Raw genomic sequence first — 19,606 nt, 5'->3', positions numbered from 1 at the left:
GCTGTAGGGAGAAAAGCAAGGACACAAGCAGACATGATTCACTTTGAGGAGTGAACAATAGATGCAAATTGCCATCAACTGTTGTTTTTCTTCCTCTTTAAATCTGTTTTTCTTCTCATTGTCTCCTTTACATGCGACTACTTCCATTGACATTCCTGAACACAAGCCAGTGTTCAGCTCAGCACTCTCTATATCCTGAAGGGATTTTCATTAGATGACATTCGAAATTATTTTTCTCAGTATTTTTATCAGTTGATGACATGTTACTGTAGTTAAAGCTAAGTAAGTAGTTTTCCTCCTAAAGTAAAACAGAATTATAAGCCAAGTTTAAGTCATTGTGGTATTTGAGAATTCACAGGAGAGGCTGCATGCAAACCCACAAGAGTCCTCCAGTAAGGTTTGTTCAAACGCTGTAATACGACTAACTATACTCACTCATAGTCATCAGACAGGCACATAAAAAGGCAAAAACCTGTACTACAGACAAAAACACTACTAATCCCACTAAAGCCATGGTTTTAATTTATGTCTTACTTTCACTGGTAGGTACTCATGTTGTAAAAGACAGAAATACAAGTCCCATAATCCTTATAAGGAAACAGGAAGTACTGCCAGAGATTCTGTGAGATATGCTTGAGGCCCTTTTTTCTGCCTTTGTTTGTTTAAGTTTATGGAAGTTTTAATCATTAAAAGTATGCAGAATTAGCACATAGCAGCTCCTGTTTGCAGTGTAGCCATGGATGTCCAGACAACTATCACTGGATTCACTTTGTTACTGAAGACAACTTAAAAACATTATGATTCTCAGGAATGATCTGGAGTCACAAACTTTTTCCAAGTGGATTTATGTTTATTCATGACATGGAGAACCGGACATAATTGTATCTTCGGAGGGTGTAAGTCAGACAGAATTTACAAATGTATATGTCTTATCTGTTTTTTTCATATTTGGCTGAGCTATGACTCTGAGGAGTATGATTTTTGACACAAATTGCAGCAATCAGACTGTGGGTTTTAAAGTATCTCAACTGCCTCCATGAGCTGGGTGTGTTGATAAATGGGACTTACAACTTACAACAATTACTTTACTGTTGTTTTTGGACAGCAGCAAGCATTTGTTTCTTTCACCTCAGTGTCATTGCCTCCTCACATGTCTGTGCCTCTTAAATTCCATGTCAACTATTTATACACGTTTTTTGCTTACATTGTTTCATTGTTAAGGTGCTCTATCTGTCTGTCTGTCTCTATCCATCTATCTGTCTATATATCTGTCTGTCTATCCATCTATCTGTCTATATATCTCTGTCTATCTATATATCTGTCTATCTCTGTCATATATCTGCCATATATCTGTCTGTCTGTCTATCTGTCTTTCCAGCTATTTTTTCTCTGTTTGTCTCTCTATCTATCTATTTATCTATCTGTCTATCTGTTTCTGTCTCTATATCTGTCTGTCCATCTCTATATCTGTCTGTCTGACTCTATCTATCTAAATACAATGAGACGGCAGAGCTATAGGCATACAGAGAAATAGGAAGGTACTGAAAGAAAATGCTGTTTTACTGTCAAAGTCTATAAATATACTCCTCTCTGTTCATATATTCCTCAAGTGCGGCTTGACGTGAGAGAATATTAATTTTTTTGCTGCTGACTCTAGAGCAGGAAAGGGGGAAAAACAACTACTTTGTCCTTGTGGAGTTGTGTGTTTCTGCTTGCGTTCGCCAAAACCCTCGAAATGTATGTGAGTCTGTTAGAGATAGCTGACTGAAGGGTGAGACATTGGTGCAGGGAGGGAAAGCTAAAGTGGTAATTGATGACCATTGGTTTAAACTGCTCTTATAAACATGGCATATATTTAGCAAGAGAAAAAGGCTGTAGAGAGACAGAGAGCGTGTTTCCATCCAACTGTCAAGTTAGTTTTCAGTGGGTTCTTGAAATGTTGTAAGAGATATTGACTTGGGTGACTGTGGGTCAATATTTTGTGCCAAAAAGGGAAAAAGGCCTAATTCATTATCTGGTACTGTACATGACAAACAAAGTGATGCTTTTTGCATGTACCCTTACAAATATGTGTGTTGCATCTTGTATATGTATCACTTGTTTTTAAAACTCTTAGCACACAGAGAGTGCACCTCTTCCTCTTGTCTCCTTTGTCTGTGAGGGTTGTAGAGTTTAGTCTGGGCCCTTTGATTTCTCTCATCAATCTGGCATATACTGGAGTTTGAGCAAAGTGTTGATGCCTTTGAAGGACAGGCATCTTTCTGGCTTTCTCCAGTTTCTCCAAGAAGTGTGTTTTTTTTTTTAGTTTTTTTTTTTTATTCCAGCCTGCAACAATCAACTGACAGAGTACTGAGTATATATACCGGTGATTGCATCTTTGCAGGGCATAAGTTACAGGTGGATTCATGTATGGATCTGTCTAAATCATACAGAGTGAACATGTACGCTTTGACTTCTCTGTCTTTCTAGTTGTATTTGAGCACCCATCTCCCCTCCAACTTTGTCAGACTATGATTTCAATTGGCTTTGTCAGGAACAGTTCAAAGCAGGACTTGAAATCAACAGTCTGGGATATGACATACGTTGTCGACCCTGGGAAAATCCCAAAAACATGAAATATTATTTACGTTTAGGGTTAAAGGCTCAACAGTACCCTCTTCGTCGCTTTTCTTATGGTCTGAATTATATTCTGATTTCTACTTCTAACACTTCCTCTTCTAATGCATCATCACTGTGAGTTTCATCCTGTTGTCTCAGCTCCTCATCAGTGCCACGAGCAAAGATCTGATCAGCGTGCCACAGAATGATATGTGGGAACCCACAGTTTGATTCACTTTGCTCTTAATTGTAGTGATCATTAACTTTTTTTTTTTTTTTTTTCTTTTTGTTTTCATTCATTCATGTTGTGGAGACTGTCCTTAAGCAGTATGTCATTAAGAAAAAATGCATTTATTTCACACAGAATATTTATAAACACCACGGGAGTGTTAATTCTTCCCACCTGTCTCATTATTGGTAGTACATTATGTTTGTTTGTGTAGACTATAACTGTGTGTATGTGTATATGACAAAACAAGAAAACCTTGGCTTAGCGGTTTGCTTGTGTGAGTTGAGGATACCATATCCAAGCACAAAGCAAATGGGATTTTCTAGCATCTTTCTCTCACTGTTTTCCTGTGTGTGTCTGTGTGTGTGTGTGTGTGTGTGTGTGTGTGTCTGTGTGTCTGTCTGTCTGTGTCTGTGTGTGTGTGTGTGTGTGTGTGTGTGTGTATGGAGAGAGAGAGAGAGCGCGAGAGCGTCCATCTATATTGTGAGGCTTAGTTTCCCACTGTGGTCATCCAGATTGCCAGTCACCACAGCCTTGTGTACTATATGCTAGATAAATCCTGTTTGCATGCACACATGCACTGTGACACACACACACACACACACACACACACACATACACTAGTGCTCTGTGAGCCAAGAGATGTGGGCAGCGGGTTCAGCTTAACCACAGTGAACTCTGGTTCGTCCAAAACAAACAAAGAAGGCCACGCAGGGATGAGGTTTTTAACAGGCTCGATCCGACTTATTCCTTTGGTGTAACATCAAGTATCATTTTTTTACCCTTCTTTTGTTTTCTCTGAGATGCAGTATTCAGACTGATAGCAGACATGCACTGGTGAGAACCTTTCACATGAACACTACACAGAATCCACTGCGCATCCACAGTGTTTCTGTTTTATAAGCTGAATATCAACAATCAATTTAGTTTTCTAAGCCGGTGCGAGTTCACACACTGCGTTCAGAATCAGTGTCTCCCACCTCTCTGTGGCTTATTTAAAAAGTTGGATCGATTTATTTTGGAGACGAGAGCTCCACATATCAAAAAGACAATTAGCAGGCTCTTCTGTTGTTGCAGCAAACAAAGATCCTAGTCATTTTAATTTAATGAGCCTAGTCTGGCGTAGAATGAGAATCTCTGTTGGAATTTAATAATGGTTTCCACTCAGTCTCTCGCTGTAGAAAAAGCGGAGGCTCCAGACTGGTGTTGTCACAGTGTTAAGTACCATCCAAGGATATTATGGAAAAACAGGTCCAGACAGACTCATTAGGAGATATCCACACAGACTGAGATATCAGATTCATGACAAGGCTAAAATACAGGCACCATAGGTAGGATTTCCCTTGAATAATGGATGTAATTTTATGACTGTGAAGTGTTTTGACTGATTCAGTTGTTCCAGTAAAGAGTGAAAAACTAACTCCCTCAAACAACAAAGGGCAGGCAGAGAGGCATGATGCCCGTAATGCAGAACAGATAGCTCTATTCTCACCAAACTCACATAGCACTACGCATACACACAAGTTCACATACATAGTGCATCAACAGATATAGTATAGGTATCAGAAATTTGCCTTCCAAAAAAAAAAAGTAAAAATACTGTGGAAAAAAAAAAAGGCAACATATGAAGTTTCCATTCAGATTTCCCTGGTTAATATGCCATTACGTGCATAGAGCCAGAATGTAAATGGTAACCAAATCATTCATTCTGGTCACATGGAAACCTATTCAAACAAACACTTGTTGAAACTTAAAGTGTGGATTACTAACAGACTTCTATGTGCACTCCTGGCCTGCCTGCCTGCCTGCCTGCCTGCCTGCAAAAAAAAAAATCCAGTTAGCATTCAAACTGAGGGCTATAGTATTGTGGCTCTAATAGAGCGCCTGAATAGGGAGTGGTCCACTTGGTCTGGCCTGGGGCTACACATATAGGGCCACCACTTAGCATTAGCATAATTGCTGGACACCGGAGCACAGCAGAAGGTACTGAGCAATCCCCATTCCAGCTCACGTAATTCACTCTGATTGAGCTGGGAGGACTGGTGCTGAACTCCATGAATGGCCCTGGGATGGGACAAGAGGATGGATGGATCTCTTGGTGGTTAGAGAGGATACAGAACTTTTATTCAGTGCTGGATAAGAAAGAGTAGAGAGAGCAAATGAATAGTGCAACTGTAAAGAGAACAAGCAGATGTCTGCTTCTCATAATTATCCTAATAATGAAACGCTACAACGAGTCTGACCCTCCCAGTATCACAATTCCTGAAAGAGAGAGATCTCAACTTACGTATGTGGCTGAGCACAATAGTTGGAAGCAGCTCTATCTCTCTCTTCCTCCCCCTGAACTCTTGGGATGGGTCCTATTTTAAATTTAATGAAAGAGTAGAAAACACAACATTACATGGGACTCAAATAGGACCCCAGAGAGTCCCAAACCAATTTTTGCTGGACAATGGCAAAAACAAAACCAGAGATGTGTACAGCGCTGATGAACTGCAAGCAGATGGAAGAATAAAAGTGGGCAATAGAGAGAAGGCTGGAAAGATAAAAAGATACCATTCAAGAGAATTTGGCAGTAGGTTGTCACCAAACAGCTGTTTATAAAAGTAAAATTCTGTTGATGGTTTTCTTTTGTGTTTCTCTTTTGTCCATAGTTGATTGGCACCAAAAAAAAAAAAAAAAAAGACAAGATGTTCAAATTTGATGTGGAGGATTTCCCAGTCTGCCCATGTGTTGTGGTTACTTAGTGTGATAAAAACGATTCACAACTTTACTGAAATTACTCCAAGGAGCTTATGATCATGAGCTCTTTTCCTGCTTTGATGATGAATAAATAGGAGGTTAGCTGTGAAGTGGGATTGATTTAACACCATGCCATGGAGCCCCATTTTCTCAGAGCGCCAGTCTCAATGGGTCCTGGACTCAGAGCCAGTGCCCTCTACACAGCTCCTGTGAGGGTTCCCTGAACCCAGACAAGTGTTTCCCCTCCCACTTTGCGCTATGGCTCCCCTCCCCTAGCCTTGGATTCCTATTCAGCCTGTTTACCATGCCACCAAGCCCATTCAAACCCCAGTCAGCAGGTCTTCCACAGCCTTACAGAGCCACTGAACTCTCCCTAACCTACTAATCAGACCTCTACTCCCTTTCAGCCCTTAAACATAAAGCCCCATCTTGACCACCATTTTGTAGGTCAGCTAGTGTGGGCTTTGTGCAGGCCTCTGCACCACCAGAGAAAGATCCTCCTCCTATTGATGCATCTTGAGCAGCTCCCCCAGCCACCCAGACACCTCCCTCTGCAGATGGAGGCATCCAAAGACATCCAGTTTATTAAGCTGTCACTGCGCATCTAAATCTGTTCCCTACTGCAATGGTACAGGCCTTTCCAGAGATAGAGAGAGAAAGCCTTTGTGAGAGACCAAGGTATTCAAAGAGCTATAAAAAAAAAAAAAAAAAAAAAATCACACACTAAAACTAATACACACACCAGTGAAATGAGATGCAAATCCGACGATTCACTTGGTTCTTTTCTTTGTGTGTGTATATGTGTGCATCTTGTGTGCATGCATGTGGCCCTTGTTGTTGTGTGTGTGCGTGTATGGCTAATTCCTGTAGCATGGTCTCAATCTGTGCTGGCATAGCAGTGCCTGTACAGTTGAGCAGCCATAGCACAGTTGCTGGTAGCGGGGGTGGGGGGTATTGTGAGTATGTGGCAGGGAGAGAAATTACTCAACGAGCCAAGACAATGTCTTCAGTTAAACCAGGCTACATTTGGGGGAGAGATGCATAAAGACACCAGCAATGTAGGACATGAGCAATACAGGGTAACAGAATGTTAAAAGAGAGGTGGAAAAAGCGTAAAGACTGAAACGGATCCTGGTTAAGACTTCCAGGAGACAATCAACATCAGAGATTGGATTTGAATGTGTAGACTTTGTTTGAGTGTAGAAGAGAATCTTATCATTTTCATCTAGCATACTCCTTGGATGGCAGAATGACTCTGATAACTGCATGGTTGGCTTGATTAATGGAGTTCAGTCACTCATGTTCTCATATTTTGGCCAATCCTCACAACTTCAAAACCTGTTTGAGGATTCAGACGTGGTTTTATGGTTAAAGTTACCATTAAGTTTAGGTTCCGGTAAAGGTTGGTGTTCTGTGTGTCATTGTGATGGTTAAAATTAGGGTAAAGGTCTAGTGAATTATGTCAGTGAATGTCCTCAAACCGACAGAAGTAACGTGAACGTGTGTTAGTGAGCATATATTTTTCTAAGCAGTGGAAATTAAAGACTCAAGTGGTAAATGCTGGTATTAAGAAGGGAAATGACCACTGAGTCGTTCAATAACGCCCCCCGTTGTTAATGATCACTACCCAAGCTCAGACGGGGATGTAGTCTGACACACACATAGACACACATTCACCTGAGGAAAAGAAACAGGAAGAGGAAATGAGCAAGTAATCCAATTCACCTTCTACTATACGTTCTCCGAAATTTGTAAAGACTTTTCCAAACGTCTTTATGGACTGGATTTAGGCTCGTGTAATGCATGAGCAGGTTGTTTTGGACCCAAGACAATCTTTTTTTTCCCCTAAGGTTCTATGTTTTGTGTGCAAATGGGGAAACCCCTACCTTGGCTAGGTATAAGAAAAACATTTCACTCTCGTGTGTTTTTAATATCAATAATGGACGGGTCTGTATAAGTGTTGAAATATGACCCAATTAACAAGTACTGCTGTGTTGTTATTATTTCTCCCTGAATTAATCTCATGGAAATAGGAGTTGAGAGTAAGGTAGATATTTCCCATGGTGCGGTTGTGTGAAATGGGTTACACATGTATATTCTCAGGCCACCGCTGCCCTCTCATGCCACTGATCCCTTTCTCCATTTGCTCCCACTCCATGTGGCTGTGTGGTCTGCACATAAAGAGTTGGCCATGGTTGGTCACAGGCTAAACTAACAGTATTGCCTTTCTACCATGAATTTGTCCATTTGGTCTGGTAATAATTTTAGGTAAGAGGACTAAGGAAACAGTGAGTCTGTATGAGTGTTACAGATGGTATTATCACATGAAAATAGGCATAATTGTACTGCGCTTATAGTGGTGGTTAAGTAAACCTACATTAGGGATCAGGTTGCTTTGCCCCTTTTTTCACTGGAATACACAAATATCAGTTCCCTAGAAAGAAATCTGTCATAATTTTGTTTGACACAGTTGGTTAATTAAAGGTTCAGACAGTGATTAACTGTAATTTGTGTTTGAGGATGAAAATTTTGTTTTTCTCTAACTGTATGTTTCAGCAAAAATAAAGCTAATAGATTAGGCACAATACTCATCTTATTGAGAAAAATGACTAAAACAAAAAACAAACAGTAATATGTTACCTAAAAAAATGTTTTGTTTTTTTTTTTTTTTTTTACCTTAAAAGCTATTAATGTTTCACCCTCACAACTTTTTTTTGTTTGTTTTTTGTTTTTTTTCTACCTTTAGTCATTAGGTGCAAGCACACTGCATTCAGGGAAACAATAACTATAATGGCCAATTGTTTGGCATTTTTGAATGATCTACCGCTGCTATGAATTACAACAAGACGGTTAATGTATTAGAAGTGCAAAAGAAATAGGCAAACAGCTCTGAGCTGCAAATACCAGACACATTAAAGCCTGGAGCATTTCCAGGGAAATCTTTCAATTACACAGAGTGAATACCACTCTGTTTCGAGGGCAAGCTGAATAACTTGGAGAATGGGCTGTCAAAGACGTAAACTACACTATAGATTTAATTAAAATAACACATCTGGGAGCTTATAGTTGCTTGAACAAGGCTGCGTTGCAACAGATAGGTGGATGGCAAATCAATGCCTTGACCAGGATGAAGAGCTCGTTCCTAACAAAGCTCTGAGAGACAAAGTGAAATGAGACAAGAAAGGTGGATTTAATGAAAATGGTTGAAAGGTCAGAGTCATCTAAAAAAAATGGCACAGCCAGACTACCAGATTTATTATATTTCTGTCAAACACAAATGACTGTCAGTAATGACTTTATTTCTTCACTAAGGGCCCCTACATAAATTAACCATTCAGTTACAGTTAAGGGTTAATCTTAACCAATCTTAACCAAAACAATAATGAGGAAATAAGATTTTTACTCATGACAGTTTTTTTTTTTTTGTTGTTGTTGTTGTTGTTGTTGTTGCTTTCTTAAATGAATGTAAACACAAAGTATTTTGGAGCATTTGATGTCATGCCCAATGCTTGTGTTGCTTTCTGAGGGGTCTGCCTTGGATTTATTGACCAGGACACCCACTGTCCAGATTTTAGGTCAAAGTAACATTTTGGGAGTGGCTGCTCATTTAGTCACTTTGTACTTTTTTTGTGCATTAACCGAATTTGTGCCAGCATTCATATGTGGAGACAAAAACCACACTCACAGCATAAGTAGCTCAGGACCATAGTTCCCTGGAATTTCCCTCAAAGAGTGATGTTATACAAATCCGTTCAAAGTGAGTCAACCTAAAGCACATGAAATCAAGATGTAGGTGTGTTACTTTGGATGTAATAGAATGAAATCAGAAAAGAAAATCCAATGGATAAAGTGCGAGAGTCTGTGTAGGTGTGACGGTGAATAGGTAACGGGGAGAAAGCTGAGTTCTCATAGATTTGTTTTCATCTTTACAAAGCTGGCATCCAGATTGGCAAATGTCAGGTGTATTCAATAACCATATCTTTCCGTATCTTGGAAGATCTTTCTCGCTATGATTGTTTGCCTCGACCTTTCAGGCAGTCTAAACGGTGTCCCTGCCAGGTCCTACAGCATCCACTCCATAAAAGACCAGCCTGTGAGTGCACTCTAAAGCACTTTCTGCCAGACATGTGGTTCGTATTTTGCAGCCAGAGGAGCAGATTAACATAAAAGAGGGTGTGTAACAGTTCTCTCATTCAAAACCCTGCCTGGGGCAAGAGGAGGAGAGGCCATGGCTGGATTACCTCATTTAGGATCTTTAGAATGCTGTTTACCTTGCAAAGTGTGCATCTCAATGAGGTATTGCAGGGGCAGCAAACATAACAGGGTCAGTAGTATTAACAAACAGTCCTCTTTGGCAGATAACTTTACATGGCACATGGAGACACATCCTGTATCGGGCTGGCAAGTAAAGGACACAAAGTCTCGCTGATGACCTTCAGGTGATTCTTAAAAACATATTATATTTCAGTGCAATCATTTATGATATATCTTTATGACTGAATAGAAAGACAGATGTTAAAAGCAGTAGATGATGTCAAGCTTCATCTTGCATTAAATAGCAGTTCTGGAAATTTTGATTGTATCATCTTCTACCAGGAGATTGAGTTTGTTCAGTTTAATGGTTGCATCTGTGAATAAGATGGACTTAAAATCAATTCGGCACACTGATCTGTGCTCTCAGTTTGTGTTTGGTAATGAACTATCAAAGCCAACATGGCCGACTGAACAACACTGTGATTCTGTTTAGCTCAGTCGGTCTCAGCTTGCTACGTACGTTAGCTACTGTAGCTGTCTGCAGATATCAGACTGATATCTAGTCCAGTTAAGAAACGCAAACAGCCGGAGTATATAAGTGAGTGTTTAATGGATGGTGCTGTATGTTTTTGAAGCTGTCTGGGATAACTTATATTTTGATGCATAACAATGACAGCTTTGCAAGTGGCTCAGGTTTCTATTATTGCTGCTCAAATGTAATGCATACTAAGTCCTAAAAACTACAATGTTTCAAACACGTTTCAGTCTTACAGGTTAAAAATAAATGCATGTAAATATGGTTTCAGCCCCAATCCCCAATTTAGCAGACCTGTTGGTGCAGATTGTTTTAAGTTGACTTAAAAAAAGTAACTCTTATATTTCTGAGGGTGAAACAAAACAAACCCCTCCTTACTATAATTATCAGAATAATTCTAATCTACTACTTGACACTGACATCCAAAAAAGCTGCTACTAAAAAGCAAGCAGTCACAGAAACTGTACTGGGACATAAAATCCATAAGCACGTTCACAGATGAGAGCCATTTTCCAGCAATTTCCCTCTGTTTGCCCCACTGACCTATGCAAGGAACTACTGGCTAACTAGGTTCATGTTCATGTCTATACATATCTAAAGTATGACTGTGTAGATGGTGTAAAACAAAGCAGACATAGCTTACACAGTGTAGACTTGAGAAAAAGCAGATCTTTGACCACAACTGGGTTTTGAAACATGGCAGTAATAGAGTAATAGAAGAAGTGTACAGGGGCTTTTTTTCCTTCATGATTATGGGAAATAAGATTTTAAAAAATGAAGGTTTTGGGACTCTCTATACACCACTTTTTAATCCATTCAGTAATTAAATACTGTAAAACCAATAGCTGACGGTTTGATCTGATGATTGAATCACTGATGATACTGGGGCAACTGATGCTTTGTAAAAGTAGCTTTGGCATCTCATACAAATGCTAAAGGGTTTTCAATTGAATTAGCTGCTAACCCACTCACAGCAGAGCCAGAGCAACTTCTGACAGAGAAGCAGTATATGAAGGGAGAAAGTTTGTGTTAGGATTTTGTGGTCGATTGATGGGTCATAAACCATTAGACTTTGGTTTTAGTGTGGATCTTATTTTTTCATGAATGTGTGTTTTAACTGAAGCCATGATTTTTTTTTTTTCCCTAAACCTATAACAGAGTACTTTTAGTGTATAAACCTTTCTACGTAAAGCAGGTGTAGCCTGTACCCTATCTATTATTGTAACCTTACATGGCAACGACCATGGCAAGTATGATCAAGGTGCTTGACAAAGCAGCAGTATTTGAAAGACATTGCTGATTTGTAATAATAGGCTGAAACATCCCAGTGATTAGGCAAACTAATAATGGTTTAACACCACTTTGGATACTAAAATTTAATCAGTGTCTTCACCACCACATTCATTTAAAGATCCCTCTTCCCCCTGTCGCAAAGTGGAAGATTTTCCTAAGTAACACCACCAAGTTCTTGCAGGCTCAAAGGGGACAAGGCCAGATATGAGCAGCCCTTTGTTGGAGAAAAATTAATATAATTTTGTGCAGTTTGATTAAATCATAATGCAGCAGGTAATGAATCTCCACCTTCGCTGTTTCATTACTCAGTGCAGTCATGATATCAAGCCCTAAATATAGCCTCATTATATATTCCATTTCTAGCAGCCAGATTAAAAAAAAAAAAAAAGAATGAAAGAAAGAAAGAAATGGTCCTTTCTGAACGTCAGGTGTATATTTCACTTTACTGTTCATACAAGGGCCTGGGTCTTTCTCCTTTCCTCTCTTTCTCCCTCTCACTCCATCTCCTTGAGTTATAGCCACCACTCACATCTACCAACTCCAGATAAAGGGGCCCTTTGCAACTGGAATTAGAAATAGATGAGAGAACCAGGTTGAAGCACTTGGATGAAAGGTTCAATTATTTTTATGATTGGTCTCAGGAAATGTTTCACAATGACACACATTTAGCCCCAGTACTGCTCTGTGGAGACTTACTTACTGCAAGCTGAAATGTCATCTTCTCAGCACAATATCTTTGAAATTAGCAAAGCTATACTGACCCATAGGATTTTCTCAGGAATTCCCCTTAATTTGCCAAAATTTGCTTTGCATATTTGAATCTTTAGCTGCTAACTGTAAATTATTAATCTGTCGTCACCTGACCTTTGTTAGCACAGCCAAGTGCAACCAATTAAATAAGGTAAATTTGTAATTAGAACTTTGCATAATGAACCTGACCCCCAAGGTGAGACAGATAATGTCCTAATCAGAGTCAATGAGCTAATCTATATCGACAGAAGAGTCAAAGGTCACGGATGAAGCTGTGATTAGGGACAGGCCTAATGAATAAGAATAGGTGGATTAACTGGCAGCCAATCCCAGATAGGGAGGAGATTTGGTCAATAATGTCACACAGATTTGCCCACGCAGAGTGGAAGTCATTGTTACCTGCAGCCTGGAGGAAAATCTTATTGAGGAATATATATGTCAAAAAATATACTCAGAGCTTATAGCTTACTACTGTTTGGAGCCTTAAACTGAAGCTCACTGTTCAGTGTTACTTATAATATTTAAGTAATACTGTAAATATTTTTCAGATAGTACACAATCAGTTACCAAATGATACTGCTGGAGACCTAAACTTTACAACTGACTGCTAGTAAACTGCTGGTAAACAGTTGCTTTATCAATACTGTATGGACATGTGTTGGCATCTGTGTGTGAGGCCTATGTCTGAAATCGCTCCCTTTTGTCTATAGCACATTATGTTTTGCTAAATGGAACAATGCAGTTATACAACACTGTGATCGTTGTAATAATGTATATGAGGTATGATTCATGCCTAAAATTTCAATTTACTGACTACCTCTGAGTAAAGATATGGATATATGATGCAGGTATTGGTAGAGAAGAGTTTTGTGTCTTATTTTATTAAAAATAATGAATTCGGCACCTGAAGGTGAAGGCTCTGTTTGTAACTTCAAATAAAAAGGCCAGCTAATACTGTCAGTGTGTGTGTAATATATGTACAGAAAATGTAGTGTTTTCCCTGTATTTTGCAGTGACTTGTTTGTTCATACAAATTTATTTGAGAGTTACTTGAGTGAACATATTTGTGTGTATATGCAGCTGTGTCCCTACTAGAGATCATCCTTAGAGGTTTCCCTGGCTAACCTCAACAGAGATCATTGTGGGGGAGGACACACACCCTGCTTTGACCCCAGGGGTCACAGGAGGCCTGTATGATGGAGATAACTACACAGGGTCAGATAATAAAATAACAATTTTATATGTTTCCTGTGCAACTGGCCTGAATACATGCATGAAGTCCATATTCAATGTGCTTTCACCCTTGGAGCATGCATGAAAGCATTTTGTGCAAACATGCGTGTGCTGATGTATTTGTACTGTCTTGTGACCTGTGTGTGCAGGATGGGTAATGGTCAGTTCGGTCTTAAAGGCTGAGCAGTTTGCCCACGGCTAGCTGCATGTATAGCAGATAACTGTGTTTGCATTTCTGTCTCCAGACATACAAGGGGAAATCCTTTTGTCCACAGCCCAAATATTACTTTCTATTTACCCCATGGATTATAGACTACAGATAATTGGAGATAACAGTGTTGCTTAGAGTGACTGTTAGTGTTGCTTCCACCTGTCCTTTATCCCATTATCCATTCCATTTCAAATGTCAACATTTGCTTTTGCCTTAGAGGAAAATGCTTGACAAAATACGGAGCAGATTTAAAAATGACCAAAAAAAAAAAGGCTATTATAAATATTTATTTTCAGTTTTAGGTGTGTTTGCACTTAAAATTGTAAATGTAATGCAAATGTATTCAGTAAAACAAAACAGTTTTTCTCATTTATTCGGTATGTTCTTCAACTTTTTCTTTAGTTTGACACACTTACTGACATACTGACATAATTTAGGTACTGAACAATGAGATAAATGTATCTGTATTGTTAGTATAATGCCAGACAGTCAAGACAGACACAGACATGAGGTTGAGTGACAAACCTGAAACACCCAAGACATGTAAAATAACACAAAGACAAAAGTCAGTGTGAAAGGGAAGACTGATTGTGAACTGAAAGGGTGTAATTATAAGTGTAGAGGAAAGAAGGGAGTAAGTCAAAAACAACAGTACAAAAGTAAAGCTAATTTATTTTGATTGAGTTCCTCTTAAATAAGAAAAACTACTATAACAACTACAATGCACTTTATTATTAAATGATGTATTTTGCTTCAGATGCCAGCGAGCTCAGGACAGTGTTTAAGGACACACTGTAAGGATGTGATTGCTTCAGAAACCCTCAGGTGGCTTATGAATCACTTCTTTTGTCCTTACTGTGCTGTAGTCAGACAGCACTGAAGCCTAAGGTCATTCTTTTGCACATCACTATCCCAGGTCTCCATTATGTAAGTGGTACATTTTGAGAAATTGTCCACACTTGTAATAATAACTGTGTTTTAACCCACAACACAAAGTGCCTAATGCAGCAATACCATTACACAGCAGAAAGCTTAAAAATGCAACCCACTGACATATTCCTTATATATTTGTCCAGTCTCAGTAGTAGTTTGGACAAAGATCATAACCTCATCATTTGGACAATGACAGTTTTTGATATACTTTGTTGTGTTGAATGTTTTTTACTTCTTTTAGCTGCTGCTGATAGTGTATAGTTTTGCTAAACTTGAACAAGACTAAATAAAATAAATACTTTTTAAAATCTACACTCAAAAAAGTTTAACTTTTTTTTAAAATTGTGAAATATCTTTAATGAGAGTAGAAGCTGAAGGGAATTTATAAGTAAGTAAACAGACTGATATATATTATGTGTCTCACCTTTGCTGTCAGAACATTTTTCTCTCTTGCTTTCCACTTAATACTCAAATGCAGATACGTATACATGCACAAATGCTGGTCTGATGTTGGTCTAACGGCAGCACTGGAGACCTGAATTGTCTTTTAGACAGTTTTTCAGAAAACTTAATTGTGTGGACAGGCAGAGTGAACTAATTATCTGCATGCTGTTTTCCCAGCCAAAGCTCGTAATTTAGCAGCAATTGACCTCCTGCAGTTTGCCAGCAAATGAAAACATGTAGGCCATTCTGCTAACGAGGGGCCTGAAGACCCCAGGGTTTGTCGGGGTCCTGCTCTGCACGGTGGACTCAGAACCCCTCACTTCACTTCCAATTTACCTTTTTGCCACCTCCAGGGGAGACATCATCGTCCTCTTGCTGTGTAATGACTTAAGCTAGCTGCAGCAGAGGAAAGGCCTGTTGGGGGAACAACTCAATACTGTGATTGTCTGGAAAACAGGATGTACTCTTTTCCAAGATGGTTCATTGCTGGTATGTGGCCTCAGTGTATCCAGCTGGACTGGTTCTCAAATATGGATTTTTTTTTAAACAGTGTTTTTTCTTGGCTGGCTAAAAAAGCCTATGACAGCATTTGCAGCATTATGGGGCACAATCTCTCCCATGTTGAATTTCTTCTATATGTCAGCAAGTAGCCTGTGGCATCCTTCACATTTTCAGTTGACCTCTGTTCTTCTGTCCTAAAACATTAAAACAGCAGATTCAAACAACTATGGAAAAAGTTGGTCAATTTATCAATGGCTGTGCCCAATATTAAACAATCAGCTCCAGTCAACAGGATTAATAACCAGGAAACACAGAAACAGTAATGCTGAGCAGTGATTAACTCTTTGACAAAGGTTTCCCATGGTGCATTTCTGGACTTAGTCTTGAGCATGTAAACCATAATGTCAGGCTAGTTCTGCCTATGCAGTACTTCAAAGTACATGGACTGTATTGCTGTATTGCATCCTATTACATCAATCAATATAAACACTATTAACAACCTACTGAAATGCTGAATTCATTTGACATCATCACAGTGGATGATCAGGTGTGTCAGTCAGTGGGTGACTGCTGCTGACAGGGAGACGTTTTCTTCTTTTAGAAAAGAAAACAAGATATCACATCTTGACAGAATCTGTTGCTCTGTCCCCCTGAAGTGATTTAAGTTTTTCAATATGTGCATAATGGGTGTGTGTGAGAGGAAGACATACAACCACAAAGAGGAATTTAATTAAATGTCCTTTGTGTGGTTACTTAAGTAAACAGTGCTGCTTTATGAAGAGTGAGTAACTTTGCCACTATTATGTGTTAACGCGTATGAATGCATGTGTGTGTTTTGTGAGGGGTGAGTTCACCACAGAGATATGGTTAATGGTACAGTTACTGTGACTGTATTTCATTACCAGCAGTTTGCAATGCCAGTAACTGGCTGAGACGGAAGACATATGTCGCCAATGTGTTGGGAGCACACTAATAACAAAGAGTGGCTTATAAATAACCTCCAGACTGGAGAAAGTCATTCATACTGCTGCAATTCACTGTTCCTGCTTAAATGAAATGTTTCAACGACGCCTCTGGCACCGCATGATATAGACTGCATTGCAACTAGGATAACCAGAGGAAAGTATAAACCCATACCATAATTCTGGTAACACTTGATTGCCATGCTGTACTAATTACTATTGATTGAAATTTGGAAAAGTTTGGACAGAAGTGATTTAAAATTCCTTTTTGATGGTCAGAGAAGGACCTGCATTTTTGTCAACTTCCCATATAGTCTATACCCTGTGTCTCTCTTAACCCACTTCAGCTTGTTGCTGCTGTTATATGATATCTGTGCAATTTTGGCCTTTAACATGATTTGAAAAATTTGCTAGTTAAAGCGATGATAACTTAAAGCTGACCAGCAAAATTTAATAAATGGAGAGATTATATAGTATATGTAATATAAGGAATTGCCCCTATACTTTCCTATCTACAAATATTTTTAAAAAAACAAAGGCTCGATCGTGACGGTTGTGGTGACATTTGAGGATAAGGATAAGGTCTGTAATGTTCTATGTTCCACAAATCTCATAATAGTGGCATTTTGCACTGTGATACAGTACAACATCTTTACGTATGTATATGTTTCAAAGTAATAAAAATATCAAAGTTTCACGTTCTGCACATTGAACATACTCAGTATGCTTTGCACTGTGAGGACAAAATGAAGCTCGTCTAGATCCTTCTGCACAAGCTCCAGCCAAAACACGATCTGAATATTTCCAGTCAATGTTTTCAATGTCAGTAAAACATTGTTCATCTATTTCCCATAAAAGTCATTGTTCATCATCCCCTGCTCAGGTAAACATTTGTACACTGAACTGAGCCTAAGAGTGGAACAGACTGTGTACAGTACGGCAAGCTGCTATTGTAATCAGAGGATATAGCTGCATCCTTGTCAACCCGCTGACATATTCCTTATGTTTGCCCAGCCTCTATTGTATTGAGCTGCCGTTTCTGATTAGTTTTGATTGGTTTCATTTGTTCCTCTGTGTTTAGACATCAATCATAACCTTCCTTTACTGGGTCGCTGCTGTCTCCCAGCTGGTTGTATTTTGTGTGTGTGTGCTCCTTAGTGTGTGTGTGTGCTTGCTTTGTGAGCCTTGGAGGTGGTCCGCTGTAAATCTGTAGGTGATCAGAGAGAAACAATCAGAACATAAATGGCCATGAGGTGTGAAGGTGGGGGTCTGGATGTATCTTGTGGAAAGCTGTCAAACTTTTGGCCCACTGTTCTGGCACTTTGCCTGCATGTGTTTATGTAACTGCTTTAAGCCAACATATCACATTGCTAATACATGAGGCTGAATTTACTTAAAAAAAAAAAAAAAAACACCCACCAGACATTTCTCTACCTGTGAGTGTGTAACTGGCAGATGTTACACATGTTTGATGAGCTTCACCTCAGTTGATTTCTAAAAGAAATGTTGGTAGATTCATTGTGTTCTTAGAGTTGTTGTTGTTTCTACTAAAAAGACCCCAGTTGATCAAGCTTAAATATGCAGGGGTGTTTGTACACAGTGCAAGTGATGACATGTTTACTTTGACTGACTGATCCAGTATTTGTTTGAGGCCAGTAACTCACAATCCTTCAGTATCCTCTGAATCCTCGAACAGGCAGCTGTCAGACCGCCCTGATTGCAGTTTCTTACGACAGAGGAAAGGATTGTACTACCCTGTACTGCCCTAGATGGTCAAAAATATGATTTATTGCTTTAGTAAGGAGTAAAATAATCTATCTTGAAGACCTCTCCTGCCTCTGTTTGCTAGGATTGAGAAAGAGAGGAATGGAGGAGCTTCTGGCACAACAAAAGAGAGCAACTTTCCATGAAGGCCTGTGGGAGGATGGGATTGGCAGAGAAAGAAGAAAGGGGGAATAGTGTGTCAGAGTGAGATGTCTGACATGCGGTTGAGTTCTCCGACCTGCTTGGGCCTGGAATGGCCTTGGCTCTGAAGTGCAGACAGCAGTGAGGGAGGGATGAAAAGGAAGACATGAGATATCATGTGGATCTGTGTGGAAAAAGGAGGACGTTATTGCTCTTCTTCATTTAACCAGACAGATCAATTTAGAACTTTTTTTTCACCCAACACAATTATACTGCTGTCCTCATTGGAATTGCCCATGTGGTGCTGCCCCTGGCACACACTCTACTATGGATGGATGGGTGGATAGAGAGGAGCAGAGGAGAGATGGGAGGACTGGAAGTGTATGGCTGGGTGGGTAGACAAAACAAGCGCAATCTAAGCAGTGCAGGAGTAGCTTGGCAGACAGCATGGCACCTCTAATCACATTCAATCAGTCCTATGTAGAAAGACCAAGCCAATCTCACTACCAAACTCCAACAATCTCTCACCTTCTCTTATCTCTTTTCCCATTTCACTCAGTCCCTGTTTACCTGTTTCCCATTGCCTTCATTTCAACCAATCCTTCACCCTAACCCTAACTAGTCATGTCTTCCCCCCCAAGCCTTAGGATCCAAGTTTTATTGTTCTTAAAAACGTTATAGAAAGAACCATCTTTGGTTAGACACTCCACTGACCTGAGATAATCAGCTGAGAAAGACAACAATAGTTATCAGCATCGTTGTACAGATTATGAAAATAATCAAACTGTTTGGCCCAAGGCCAACCTCAATTGGTGACATCAAGTCTTGAAATAAATGTGCTTTTTTTCAACTTATGAATCAAACGACTGGGTAGTGTAAGGTTTCTTCTATGCACAGAATACTGCTTTCTGCTGTAAGAGCAGAGTTTTTAAAAATGGTCATTTGGAGGCATGGGATGGTGTGACGCTAAATGTGTGTGTCATTGAAATTGCGCCACTGGGCTTGTGTCACAACGC

The 19,606-nt window shown here is 39.5% G+C and overlaps 1 protein-coding gene across 3 annotated transcripts in view; it reads left to right on the top strand.

The window, feature by feature from the left end:
* Nucleotides 1–655: 655 nt before the first annotated feature.
* epha3 (eph receptor A3) overlaps nt 656–19,606 on the top strand; it is a 116,276-nt gene continuing 97,325 nt past the window's right edge. For 2 of the 3 annotated variants that reach the window (XM_026295076.1, XM_026295078.1), the window contains exon 1: nt 656–896. The gene's annotated coding sequence lies outside the window, so the exon portion shown is untranslated. The remainder of the gene's footprint in view (nt 897–19,606) is intronic. The other variant, XM_026295077.2, reaches the window with a different exon arrangement.

Source organism: Mastacembelus armatus, chromosome 21, assembly GCF_900324485.2.
Source record: "Mastacembelus armatus chromosome 21, fMasArm1.2, whole genome shotgun sequence".
Taxonomy (NCBI): Eukaryota; Metazoa; Chordata; class Actinopteri; order Synbranchiformes; family Mastacembelidae; genus Mastacembelus; species Mastacembelus armatus.
This window is presented reverse-complemented; position numbering and strand designations above follow the sequence as displayed.